Source organism: Protopterus annectens, chromosome 1.part0, assembly GCF_019279795.1.
Source record: "Protopterus annectens isolate FY-2018-M chromosome 1.part0, PAN1.0, whole genome shotgun sequence".
Lineage (NCBI taxonomy): Eukaryota > Metazoa > Chordata > Ceratodontiformes > Protopteridae > Protopterus > Protopterus annectens.
This window is the reverse complement of record NC_056725.1, coordinates 321,385,076-321,399,352: the sequence shown is the minus strand read 5'-3', so window position 1 is coordinate 321,399,352 and position 14,277 is coordinate 321,385,076. Positions and strand designations below refer to the sequence as shown.

Below are 14,277 nucleotides of genomic sequence, written 5' to 3'. Positions count from 1 at the left end.
TATTCAGCACCCTTCACACCCAGCTGGTTTCTCAGCTAATGACACAATATGTAACTTTTGATCAAGCCGCACAGGCCATTGTGAAATTTTGAGTTCAATGGCTTTGTAAACTGGACATTCAGTCTGCTTTTCACCTTCTTCCTATAAGAGATGAGGACTGGCAGCCATTAGATTTTTAAGTTGATGGTAAATTATTTTTCATCACAGCCATACTTATGTTTGTTCAGTGGCTTGTGCAATTTTTGAAACTTTATGTGTGCCTTACATTAGTGTTGGCTACACAGGTCACCTTATCAAGTGAGTGAAGGCAGCGATGAGGCTTTAAAAGTTATGACAAATTTCATGAAGCTTTATAAAGCCATAGTGAAGCTTTGACATTCTTAGAGTTACTCACTGATGATCCAGTATTTGCTTTTAAGCTTCCTATCAACAAATTGAAGTGACTCAGGTACTCAATAAGTTTCTGGTAGCTATCAAAGCTCATGCAGAGGAAATCATGCAGCTACATGGCTTATTGAACTTTTCCTGCAGAGCTATTGCCCTGGGAAGGATGTTTCTCTGATCCCTTTACAATCTTCTCAAAGGTAGCAAGCTTAAGCACCACTGGATGCATATTACAGGCAGGGACAAAGATAATCTTCACTTATGGAACACATTTTGTGGCAGGCACCCTGTGTTTCTTACAACGATGTGGAGCTTTTCAAGGATGCAGCTGCTGACATGAATATGGGAGCCTATTTTCAAGGGAGGTGGTTCAGCCCAAAGTGACCTTCTTCATGGTGAAAGGAAGAAGGATATCACATTCTTTGATGCTTTTCCCATCTGGATAGCTACTCTGGTTTTGAGGTACCAGTTTCATAACAGCAAAATCTCATTCTGCTCTGACAACTTACCAGTAGTACAAGCCCTTAACAAGCGGTCTTCTAAATCTAGTTGAGTTCAGCCAGTAATAAGGTTGCTATTCATGTTAAGTTTGCAAATTAGTTTCATGTTTTCAAGTCATCATGTGCCTGCCCATGATAATAACATATCTGATAGCCTATTCTACTTTCAGTTTACCAGATTCCACTGGCTGGCCCCAGATGTTTCTCCACTGGAAACCTCCAGTCCTTCAGATGTTTGTGTCATTGACAAAGAATAGCTGGATTTTATTGGCCAAGTCTTGGGCTTTGAATACAAGAAGAGTGTACTCCCTGGGAGTAATTCAGTAAAGCCTACATGGAGCTAATCCCCATGTAAGCATAGTGGCGCAGCCTGAACATGGAGTTAGGAGGCGGAGCCATCCGCGAAAAAAGTCTGAGGGGTGTGCGCAAGCCTCCCAGTACTACGCTGACACAGATGCAATTGTGTATATAAATCACTTCATTTGCTGGTGAAAAACATGCAAATGAGGTGATTTACTGATCCAGGAAGCAAACAGGCATCTGTGTAGGAGCGGTGTCGGCAGTATAAGTGTACGCAATTAGTAACCATGTACTGGACTGCAAAAAAAAAAAAAAAAAAAAAAAAAACAGGGCTGTTGCAACAAAAAGAAATGCATGTATTAGGTGCATTAGGCATGCCAATGGCCAAAACCATAGCCATTGGCATGTACAAGTGATGCAAAATGTGAAAAATTAAATGTTTTTTTAGCACATATGCCATGTTTAAGTGGAGCACAGCAGCACACAAACATGCAATCTTGCAAAGAATAAAATTAAAATAGTAAAAGGCAAGTATTACAGGTAAAATTAATTTCTCCATTATACTGGCCAGCATGCAGACCGATACAATGGCAGGTTATAGTGGTTGCTAAGGACATAGGCTCTCATGTAGAGCTAAGTTTACTGAATAGCAAAATGGGCCACCGTGTCCACAGGTACCTAACCATGTAGGGGCTACAACATGGTGGTGTAGGCAGAAGAGGCAGCTGACATGAAAACGGGGTGTGTCATGGTTTGTGTAAGCACATTGGAGCTTAGCGGATCCTGTTTGTGCTCAGCTAAGCACAGCTAAACAGGGGTGTCTATCTGAGGCTGCTAAACTGTGCTTAGCTGGTTAAAGAAGTGCTGAGCGTGCTCGTTTACAGTGGAGGACCCTTTCTGCTCAGCAATGTTTACAACTGCTCCACAGGATTGAGCAGAGTGCCGCAGGGCTTAAATCTGGAGGAAATTAATAAAAGCAAATAGTAGTCAAAAGGCAATCAACTATAAATGACTAATAAGGCCTCTGCCACTCACAGTGGGCCATTCAAACCCCTCAATAATGTAGCTGGCAGGTGAAATATATTCAGCCAACCACACAGGTTGCATCTGCAGCACACCAGTATAAAGTATGCAGACACCCTTGGGAATTTTAACTGACAAAATGTTGGGGGCTGCTGCTGCTTTGCTACATCTCTATGTGCTACAAGCTGAGTGCAGTGATGAGGATGATGCTAACAACTGGCCCAGACTGAGGAGGAGAAGAGTGTTCAGGCCCAGGGTAACCTTTCAGGGGCTACATGAGCTGGAGATAGTAGTGCACTACAGGGTGGACAGGGACATACTACAGCAACTCACAGAGGACTGCCGACCTCACCTCAGACCCAGAGCTAACAGAGGGGAAACCCATTCCAGTGGAAACAAAGGTATGTGTATCCTTAAGAATACTAGCTACAGGTACTTTCCAAAGACCTGCTGGGGACATCATGGAGATCTCACAGGCATCCGCATCCAAGGAATTCCACTTGTTCCTGGCTGTCATGCTAACACATGCCAGTGAGCACATTTATTTCCCCAACACCCCTGAGACAAGGACCACCAATATGCATCTCTTCTACTATGCAGCACACTACTCAGAAGTACTGGATGCCATAGAGTGCACTCATGTGCACATCAAAGCACCACTCGGTGATGAGGGTAGAGTCTACATCAACCACAAGGGCTATCACTCCATCAACTGCCAGATTGTGTGCAATGCCCAGAGCATTATCATCAATGTGTGTGGTAGGAGCCCTGGCAGTTATCACAACTCTCACATCGGGCACGCCTCACAACTGTACAAAGCATTTTCCGGGGGGGGGGCATCCCATACGGCCATGTAGTGGGGGATGCTGGTTATGCACTGTAACCATGGATGATGGCAGCCATCATAAATGCACACACACACACTGAAGACTGCCATAATGAGGCACATGCACAAAATAGGAACATCGTAGAGTTTGTGTTTGGGATGCTTAAGTCAGGGTTCTGCTGCCTTGCCATATCTGGTGGAGCCCTGTAGTACTCCTCAGCCACATGTGCATGCATTTTCATAGTATCTGCCATGCTACACAATATGATCATGCATAAATAGCTGCATCATGAACATCACAGGGAATGGGGACACAGCCCCACCATTACCAAGGTCTCCACAGGCACAGGGGAACTTGGAGGATGAACCCCCTCAGCCAGTCCATGTAGGCAGGCATAGGCATGCCCAGTACACCCTGGCCTTGGCAAAGAGGCAACGCATAGCTCATACAGTGACACCCTAGGGGCCCAGGGACTGACACCTCACTCCGACTCGCACACACAGTAAAACGGATTCCACGCACATCACACTACCTGTACCTTACCATGTATAGGCTGTGTACTGCGTGCATCCGACAGAGTTAGTCCTGAAGCACTGTCCTCACAATTGCTGTAGGCACAAGGTAAGTCTCTCTTCTTAACAAAAAATGAATGGAGTAGTAGACTGTAGTAGCATATCGATGGTATTGCTGCATGTATGCAAGGAAGGGGGGTGGGCTGACACTATATGACAGCTATATGGGGCAACAGGAAATGTTTGCCAAATACTTGCTGCCCCAGAATATGCAGTAGTCCCCAAGGTGCCAAAACTCACTCCAGTATATGTGGGAGACTAAGAAACTGCTGGGTCATAGGTCACATGCAAGGATATCAATGCTGGAGTCCCATACACACCTCTCAGCCTCTCACAGCAAGTCATCTGTACAAAGCCATAAAGAAATGTGTGGCAAAGGCCCACAAATAGGGACAGTTATGAAATATTGCTCTGACAAACTTAGACAGTGATATTAGAACAGGTCTTGCTGTTGCATTAAGTCTCTGAAGGGTAAGAAGTCTGAAACTTAAATGTCCATCATTACTTTCTAATTCTGATTTGTAATGATATGCCAGTATTTTCCACGACTACCACAATACTGTGCTAAATGGAACCAAAATATGAAGCAAACATCTGGACAGTCTGTGGTAATTTGTACAACTGAGAGGTATGCCCCCCCCCAACATACCTGTGTTTCCATAGAAATGCAGTAACGTTTATGTTTGTAGGGCAATAGCAGTCGACCACACAAATTTGCTAATTTGTTCCATGTTCTCAATATTCAGGGGTCAATGTGCTATGTCTGTGCATGGTTAATACTGTCAGGAAGTAGACAGCATTTATTGCTAGCTATTCTGGGTTAGTGGTCTAAGTACTGTACTGTGGTTAATAGGGTCTGTGTCTGCATGTGGGGTATGATACTCCCAACCACAGTCACTCCCAGTATCACTCCCATTGGCATACCGAAAGATGTCAAACACGTTCACATGCCCTACCCCATAGAACCTCCGGATATCCCCTTTTGGTGCATGTAGTACCTGTGCATTACTGCAGTGTGGCAAACTAAGTAGTTTGGAAGTTTATTTGTGGGCCTGGCAAAGAGTGTCAATGTGAGTCCATTAGAGAGTGTGGTTGTGTTGACAATGACATCCGTTCATGTGGACAGCTATGTGTGCTACACCTAATGTATGTCTACTATATCTCTGTTGCAGATGTTGCTCACCAGCACACATATATGTTCTTACAGCACACCAACATGTCAGCTTTGTGGCACATGAAGTAACTGCATGCACTTGTAATAGTAATGACTAGTCAGTCAGGGGTTTGAACCCCTGTACTGGTAGATGTGTGATAGATGATGCTTAAGTTTTAGTCTCCAAGCACTTCTCTGATGTACTTTACCTCTGTCTGTCCCTCCCACACACTCTCTGGTGGATGCGGAGGTGCACACCTGCTCAACAGCAACTTGTGTTTTGTAAGTGATGGTCATGATCAGGTGATGGCCTCTGTACCTATTGCAGTCCTCCTCTAGCTGATTGCATGGAGAACAGCTGTGATGATGTTCCCATTGCCAATCGCATGAAAAACACAGTACAATATCTAGGAACATCATGTTGGTGTTTGCCCATGACAGTCGCTGTGAGTGGTACCTGGATCTGGTGTTTGATAAACGGCATCACAGATGATATCTGGATGTTCCTTGAACAACATACACAGTGGGAAATAGCCTAAAGACAGGAGGGTGATGTGCCAGACATGACTACACCATGTAAGTGTAGCTATGCTTCATTGAAACTACTGCCTGTCTAACAAGTTGTGTGTGGTAATGGCTATTCTGCATGTGTTAAAACTGAAAAGACAGTGCTCTGTTTGTGTGGGACCCCCATCTGTAGGGCCATCTGTGGTCTGGTCAGTGTGTGGCACCATTTGTTTCCTGTGTTACTCACTGAATACACATCTGTGAACTTCAGGAGCATAGTATGAGGATTGCAGTCAGTACATGATGATAGTGATGAGTTACTGCCATCGCATCCCGGATTGGACATATGTCACATGAAACAGTGGTATGACAGACACTGTCTGGGGTTCTCAGTGACATGCCAATGATGGACCACTGTTCATAGCTGCAGTCACAAGTCTTCTACACTTTGTACAGATGCCAGGCAGTATATATGCATGTGTTGTGCTCTCTCTGCAAATGTATACCATCTGTTGTGTTGAGTTGATGGTCATATCTATGCATGCTGTTATAAGTAATCCTGAATGTTTTTGACTATTACTAAGCCATATCTGTGTTTAAACTGCAACACCATAGGCTGTATGGGTTTGGAGGTCCCAGCAGAACCTCCTGTCCCACTTCAGCTGGCCATGGCACTAGGCACCAGCACATCTGGGGCCCAGCCTTGGACCTCCACCTCTGTTGGCTCTGCACCACCTTCTGGTGGTACCACCACTGAGGATGGGGCTTGTCCCCCCCTGGGAGCAGGTCCAGACAGGAACATATCCGCTGTCATACAGTCCCGGACGTGGTGCATAGTGGGCTCAATAAGGGGTTTCAAGGCCAGATATGCCAGCTCAAGGGCAGGGTGTCACATTTACAGGGTGAGGCTGCCCCTCCTAGACAGCCCACAGCACTGCCACACTTGCAGCTGTTTTGGTGCCGTGAGCTTCCCATGGCTGGGGACCTCGGTTCCATTGTTTCCATCTGGGGGCTCATGGGTTTGTGACTGCTGAACACCCCTCCCTGTCCGAGGTGTATCCCCCCCACATGTGTCATATACCAACCTTGTATGCTATCTTGTCTGTCATCCTACCCTACCTATCCTCCACGAGCATACCTACTCTCCTTCCCCCACATACCACACATCCCACTCTCACCATATGTAAACAAAAGGCCAATCGGTTCCTAGAACAACATTTGCCCCATACATAGCTGTCCATTTCACACACGTGTCCACTAGACACATGTAACCCTTTTAATATGCATCACAACATACACCATTTGTCCTCACTCCTGTCTCTCAGGAACACGATCCTAGTATGCACATGACTCCTAAATGTTCCAGGTACAAGTGATGCGGATGACCCCATTGTACACACAACACTACCGGTCCTTCTATGGTTACCCCATTTACCTTTATCATGATGATGATCTCGCACACAGCACCTTGCAAGAGTACTGTTCTCATATAATGATTGGACAGGAACTGCTGTGTTAATGTAAATAACATGCATAGAATGATGTATATGGCCAATGTACAAATATTCGTGTGTATGAATGACACGTCTGTCTGAGGGAGTCTTGATATTACATAGGATAACACCACTACATAATACAGGCATTGCTGATGTTTCCCTTTTCATTCCTTTTTAATGCTATATATATATATATATATATATATGTATATATATATATATATATATATATATACGTGTATGTATCTATATCTGGACATAAACACTCACACATACATCTACATGATGGAATACATTTCCTAAACTGTTGAATGATGTGCTGGATGATATATTTGTGATAAGGTCTAATGTCTGCATATCTGCCATGGCTTAGTGGTAAATCACTAGAGCTGTGTGTGCAGGGTCCTGGTTTCGAGTCTTGCAGAAGCTGTTTATTTTGTTGCTGGGCAGAACAAGGCCATTGGATACGGAGTGGTTAAGGCACATTAAAGCAGTTGTGAGCAGGTGTGCGTGGGTTTGCATGGATCTAAGCAATGCTAACCTCCGGTTATAGTTTCTTACACTCAGTTAGCCTCTACATCGCTTTACCAGTGTAATACTCGCATACTGGTGGCCAAACAGGCTTACACCCGCTTGCTCCTGCACTTGCGAATGCACTGCATTTGGTGTTTGCATCTGACACTCACACCCCTGGGTGGGAGTGAGGACTATGATATTACCTTGTGATGCCAATTACATTGGATTACATGCCTACAGTATTGGGAATGGCTACCCATTAGCCGAAAGCATGCCATTCGACTGTACAGAATCCGCGGTCTGTCCAGAGTTTGATTCATATTATTGGTGTGTTCCTCTTACAATCTGCACCTGTCTGGCTAATACATGGGAACTGACACTCTTCAATAAAACAAGTAATTCAGTTTTGGAACCCACATCCTTCAGCTGAGTCATGCTACTGCATACCTACTATTCTATCATCTTTCTAAGGTTGACAGTGGAATATGTGCTTTCTGTCCCTATCAGACCTCTCATACGACTGGGGAAAAAAACAAACTGAATCAGGGACACGGCATAACAACATCAGGGACACATTTAAATTATTGTTGCTATTAACCTGACACTTTGACAGACTCAGAGCATATGAAGTCATACACATTTTCTGAGGTAAATGATGTTTATAACTCTTAATTGTTGTCGTTATTCATTACATGTAATTCACCACCTTTCCTCCAAATGTCACTAATTTTAGGAGGGATTAAGTGGGACAGAGTTAGAAATTGAGACAAAATCAGGGACGTCCCTGGAAATCAGGGACAGTTCAGAGGTATGGTCCCTATTTGTTCCCCAATGGTTTATGCCCTGTCCAGTGGATTTGCTCTTAGGGGTTGAGAGGTATGGGCATCAGCTATGCCCATTTTGGAATATTACTTACATTCCCGGGGCGGTCCCAATACAACCACGCCAGCCAACACCTGCATGCCTAGGCCCATAATTGCATACCCATAGTTCCCCCAACTGCCACTCCCCTACAACACTCATCCTTACTGTGGGTGCAGGTGGGGTATAAACACACCACTACACACTGACCACTCTCCCTGTGTCGGGACACATGTCGTACATTGTGTCGACCCATGGGTTATCAGGCTTGCACAACCTAATGGTCAGTGTACATCTACAGACTGGTTTGATGAGTCCTTACCAGAACTGCCTCCAATGATTATTAATTTTTGGTGTCCCACAAGGGACATTGATGTTTATGTTTCAAGATTAGACCTGGCAGGTCTCTCCCACTGGTAGTATCCTGCCAGTGGTCTGGGAATCAGTGGTGTGTTTACTTTTATTGTGTGTCTATATGTCACACCGGCCTAGCTGGAGGGGTGGGGGGGGTTTGATGCTACTTGTTATACGTTTGTTTACCCTTCACCCCCATATGCACGGCCTGTGAACATATGTAACTCGTAACTACTGTATCATATCCTAGCTATATACATGTGTATATTTACAGTCACATATATATATATGTATATATATATATATATGTATATATATATATATATATATATACATATATATATATATATATATATATATATATAATTATATGCAGATATATCTGTATATGTATGCAAACATGTATATTTATATTTTGCTGTGTATATATATATATATATATATATATATATATATATATATATATATATATATATATATATATATATATATATATATATATATATATATATATATATATATATATATATATATATATATATATATATATATATATATCTATATATATATATCTAACAACATATGGGTCTATGGGTGTCTGCATATGTATATATTTATATGTGGGTATGTATCTGTAGTCTGTCTCTGTATGTATACATTTGTACTACGGAGAGGTAGAGGCTTATCTCTATATCGCTATGGGTAGATATGCACACATACCTCTACATATATACATCTACATCTGGTTATTCCATTCCTTGCCATATAGATTACACTTTGCTGCAGTGGGATTGATAGCGGGTATGGCTGCTCATTGGGAGATGCCTCTGCCCAATGAACACATTCGCTTACATCCCTAGGGCTGTCCATATAGGCCCACATCAGCCAACACTTGCACACCTAGACCCATAAGTAGCTACCCATAGTTTCCCCACCCACACCTCCTCAACAGCACCCATCCTTACTCTGGTCCTGGTCTGTTCTGGACACACCACTACATGCTGCTCACTCTCCACTTCACGGGACCCATTTCATTCAACTGTCTCGACCCATGGGTCATCAGGCTTTCCCACCCTTGTATTCCGAGTATGTATAAACCCCAGCCAGAATGTTCAGTCTATCACCTTCTTTTGGTCTTGCCAATTATTGGGGTGTCCCACAAAGGACGCTCCTGTCTGTGTTCCAAGATTAGAATTCATGGGTGCACAGTGTACCCCCCCGGTTGCATCCTGCCTGTGGTCTGGGGAGCAGTGGGGTCTTTACATTGTTTGTGTGTATGTTTCCCGTGTCCGAATGGAGGGGTGGAAGGTCATGCTACATGTTTCATGTTTCTTGCTTGGGCCTCTCACTTCCATTGGCATAGCCTTTGAACATATGTCATTCTTGTGTGCTGTTTCCTATCATAGCTGGATATCTGTGTATATGTACGCACACACACACACACACACACACACACACACACACACACACATATATATATATATATATATATATATATATATATATATATATATATATATTTAAAACTATATGTATATGTCTGCAACTATATATATATATATATATATATATATATATATATATATATATATATATATATATATATATCTATATACATATATGTATATAATATATTTTGATATATATATATATATATATATATATATATATATATATGTGTGTGTGTGTGTGTGTGTGTGTGTCTGTAAAGCAATGTATACCCCTCACAAACACACTTACACATGCTTACTGGTGTTTATATATGCTTGAACCTGCTTACTAGTGCCTTATTCATTATGACACTGACACTTCGCTCCAGTTAACTTTTAATTGATATGTTGCAGGTTATACAGCAGACAGATGTCGCAATATGTTCATGTACAGATTACTGATGGTAAATGCTATGTGATGCAGTGAGATTCGGTACGGGAATGTCTGTTCATTAGGCAGTTGCTCTAAACCAATACACTATTGCTGTCCTGCTTCATTTGCATATATACCCATATACCCATGGCTCCTGGTTCCCCAAACACACACCCCAACACCTCCGTCACACAGCAGTCATCCATTCTCCAGTTGGATTCGTGGTGAATCCACACCACTACACATTGGTCACTCCCTACTCCTATATACCCATCCCATCGGTTAACTCACTCCACGTATCCTCAGAACTACCCAAAGAATACTATTCACTATTTTTGGGTTGTCCCACATGGGACACGCATGTGTTTATGTCAAGATTAGACTCTATACTTCAGTACATCCTTACTCCCGTTAACATGACACTACAATAAATTAATAAGTATGACTATGTGGTAACACACACATTACACATGAGATTATGTACGTGTTCGGCGTATTTCTTTTACAAATAGACCGGTTTAGTAATTGGCGTTGCCATAGCAGGCAGATCACAGGAATGATTCCATGTGTGGGAAAGTCCTGACATTTGATTTTTTTCAGCACAGCACTGACTTCGGACATTGTACACACTTCTGTGTTTTAGCAGTTTCATCCCATCCCTCTTCTGCACAACCTATTATTCTAGCTATTGTTGAGGTTTGTAATGGCACATTCATGTTATTTATGTCTGCAAATGGAAAGAATGTGTTACAGAGAATGTACTTCTACATATTGATATCTGCATGTGTGCATGCATATATACGTATAATGAACTTGCTGACCTCCACGGGGCGGTCCAGTTAGAACCAGCCCATCCAACCATGGTACACCTGGCTCCATAATTTCATACCCATAGTTCCTCCACCTCACTCGTGTTCAACATACATGCATACCATTCATTGTCCACTTGTTATCACAGCCATGACACACCTCCACACATTGCCCTCTGCCAAGTGTTAGGGGTCCTACACGTATGTTTTCCCAACCCATGTATTCTCAGGCTCTCCCACCATGTAGTCCTTGAACATACCTGCCCTTGCTTGTGTAATGGTAGGATAGCCAAATGGTATATCAATTTTTGTGTAGTCCCATCAGGGACTACCCTCTGTGTGTAAAGTAGACTTAGCAGATCAACAATTTTACTCCCACTGGTAATATCCTGCCTGTTGTGTGAGTAGCAGTGCTTTGCTCACTCCTGCTCAGCTTGATATGACATACGCTGACAGCACTATATAAAACTGGGATTGCTGTTGATTCCCTTCTCATTGCTTTTGTATGCTTTATTATTATGTTGTTCTTTCTTCATAGATATATATATATATGTGTATATATATATATATATATATATATATATATATATATATATATATATATATATATATATTTATATATATATATATATATATATATATATATATATATATATATATATATATATTATATATACTTATATACATTTCCTATGCTGGGCACTGCTTAAACCCAAACAAAAGCACTCAGACTTGCTTACTGGTACTTATATGTGTTTACTGCTGCTTATTTGTGCTTACACCTGCTTACGAGTACCTTATTCATTATGACAGTGCCATTTTGCTTGAATGCTATTTAAGTTAAATATCTCATGTGATACTCTTGTCAGTTTTATGGCAAAACGACATTCATTCCACATAGAAAATGATATGTGATATTGTTGGGCTCGAACCATGAACGCCTGTTTATTAGGCAGATGCTCTAAACACTACATTATTGACATTTACGTTGATGCCACATGTTTTTCTCTGTTTGAATGAATATGATGTATAAGCTACACTCGGTGGAGGGCAGCGACATGCAAACATGCTCTGCTTTGCTTACACCTTCTATATTGCAGCAATTCAAATGTATAATAGGGACACAGGGAATCTAATAGTGGAGGTTCTAAGGGCAGGGCTCAACATTCCACTACGTGCTTGTGTGTTTACTACTTTGATTTTATTTCACTGTTCGTGGACACTCTAGTACGCTTAGCATACATTTCAGTATCCACGGACACTGAATTACTGACTTACTATTAGGGGTGGGCTGTACTAGTAGGCATAGTAGGTTTTGCAAGTGTCGGGGCATGTTTACACCTCCGTAGAACACTTGTACACGCCCCCTGCACTCACACACATTTCCTGTGCACGTCAAGGGTGCGGCGGCACGCACTCATACATATTCCTGTGGCGCTGCTGCACCATTTGTAGTGAGGATGCTCGGCGCAAAGCTAAAACTGTCCTTGCACCGAGCTTCCTGAATCCCATGGATAGAGTGATGTCCTCATGCAGACAACTGCACACCAATAGTAACCAGTGCCATGTGCCAGTACAAAGGTGGCCTCCATTGTGCAATAGTAGTCAGGTAGGGGTTGTAATCTCACCTCACCTGTCGTGTGTGTGTGTGTGTGTGTGTGTGTGTGTGTGTGTGTGTGTGTGTGTGTGTGTGTGTGTGTGTGTTTGCAGGTTAAAGTATTTTGATGCCTTTTCCACCCAGTAAACTTCAAAACTGCCCTATTTTACAAGGCTTGCTGATGTCATCCACCTTAGAAGTACCTTTGAACAGCCTTCAGCCATATAACCTCTGTGGCACATGTGATAAATATGTAGAATTTTTATACATGTAACTAGTTAGGTGGGAGTTCTAATCTGCATATGGCAAGTGTGTGTGTGTGTGTGTGTGTGTGTGTGTGTGTGTGTGTGTGTGTGTGTGTGTGTGTGTGTGTGTCGACTATACCATTTTGAGGCCTGTTCCACCCTGGTGCTCCCCCCATTGCATTACTTTACAGGGCCTGATCATGTCATCAACCTTAGATCCACTGTTGGACACTTTCTATGCTTATAATCTCTGTGGTACATATGATAAGTAGCCATCACTATATTACATACAAGTAGGTGGTTGGGGGTTGGAATTTCAATGCAGCAAGCTATACCACTGTTTGTATGTGAAGCATATCCCCTGTGTGTGTTGGTTATACCATTTTAAGGTGTGTTGACCCCCTCCCCATGGCATTACTTTAAAAAGCCTGTTGATGTCATCCACCTTACATGCACCATGTTAAACTATACAGGCCATACCTCTCATCTGTACAGATGTATGCAGAATGTCCAGATGTTTGCAACATATATGTGATCCATGTCTCCTAACAATGGGGTTTTATGACAAATCATTGGCAAATACATGACAGTTGCCATAGTTACAGACATGTCAGCTTCAGACGTCATACCCATCTGAAACCTCATGGTGATGCAAAGTCGTTTACCCTATTACTTGTCCAGGTTTCTAAGTGCAATATGTCAGAACAGTCACTATTTTGGGTGGTTTGTCCCACCATCCATGACGGCATTCCCAAGATTAATTGGTGTAAAAGGTTGTGAGTTATGTCCCTGGCATATAATCTCCGTGGTGCATGTAATATATACGTAACCTTATAGTATGTACAAGTCGATAGGTGGGGGATCTAATCTGACTTTTGCCAACTGTGTGAATGCATGTGTTTCTGTATGCATAGCCCCTGTGGCTGTCTTGCCTGTGTGTATGCAATGTCTATACCATTTTGTGTGCCTGCTCCATCCTTTCAAATCCCCCATTGCCAACCTAGTCAAGGCCCCTACAGATGTCATCCACCTTACAAGCACAGTTTCACATTTCTTAACACAAAGGCACCATGGTGCATGCAATAGTCATGTCAGTCTGTATTGTACATAACTAGATAGGTAGGTTTTCTAATCAGAAAAGTGTCAACTCTGTGTACATGTTTGTTTCAATGCAAGTCCCCATACAGCAGTGTGTGTGTTTTTCAGATGGCTCCACCATGTTAAGAGCATTTGAACAAACATTGGCAATCCTAACAGCCCCTGAAATTGT

The 14,277-nt window shown here is 42.5% G+C and overlaps 1 protein-coding gene across 2 annotated transcripts in view; it reads left to right on the top strand.

Annotated features, from left to right (window-relative positions):
- The window catches only part of LOC122792207 (leucine-rich repeat and fibronectin type III domain-containing protein 1-like protein), a 2,814,387-nt gene that overhangs the window by 1,940,048 nt on the left and 860,062 nt on the right, over window positions 1-14,277 (top strand). The gene's annotated exons all lie outside the window — the stretch shown is intronic.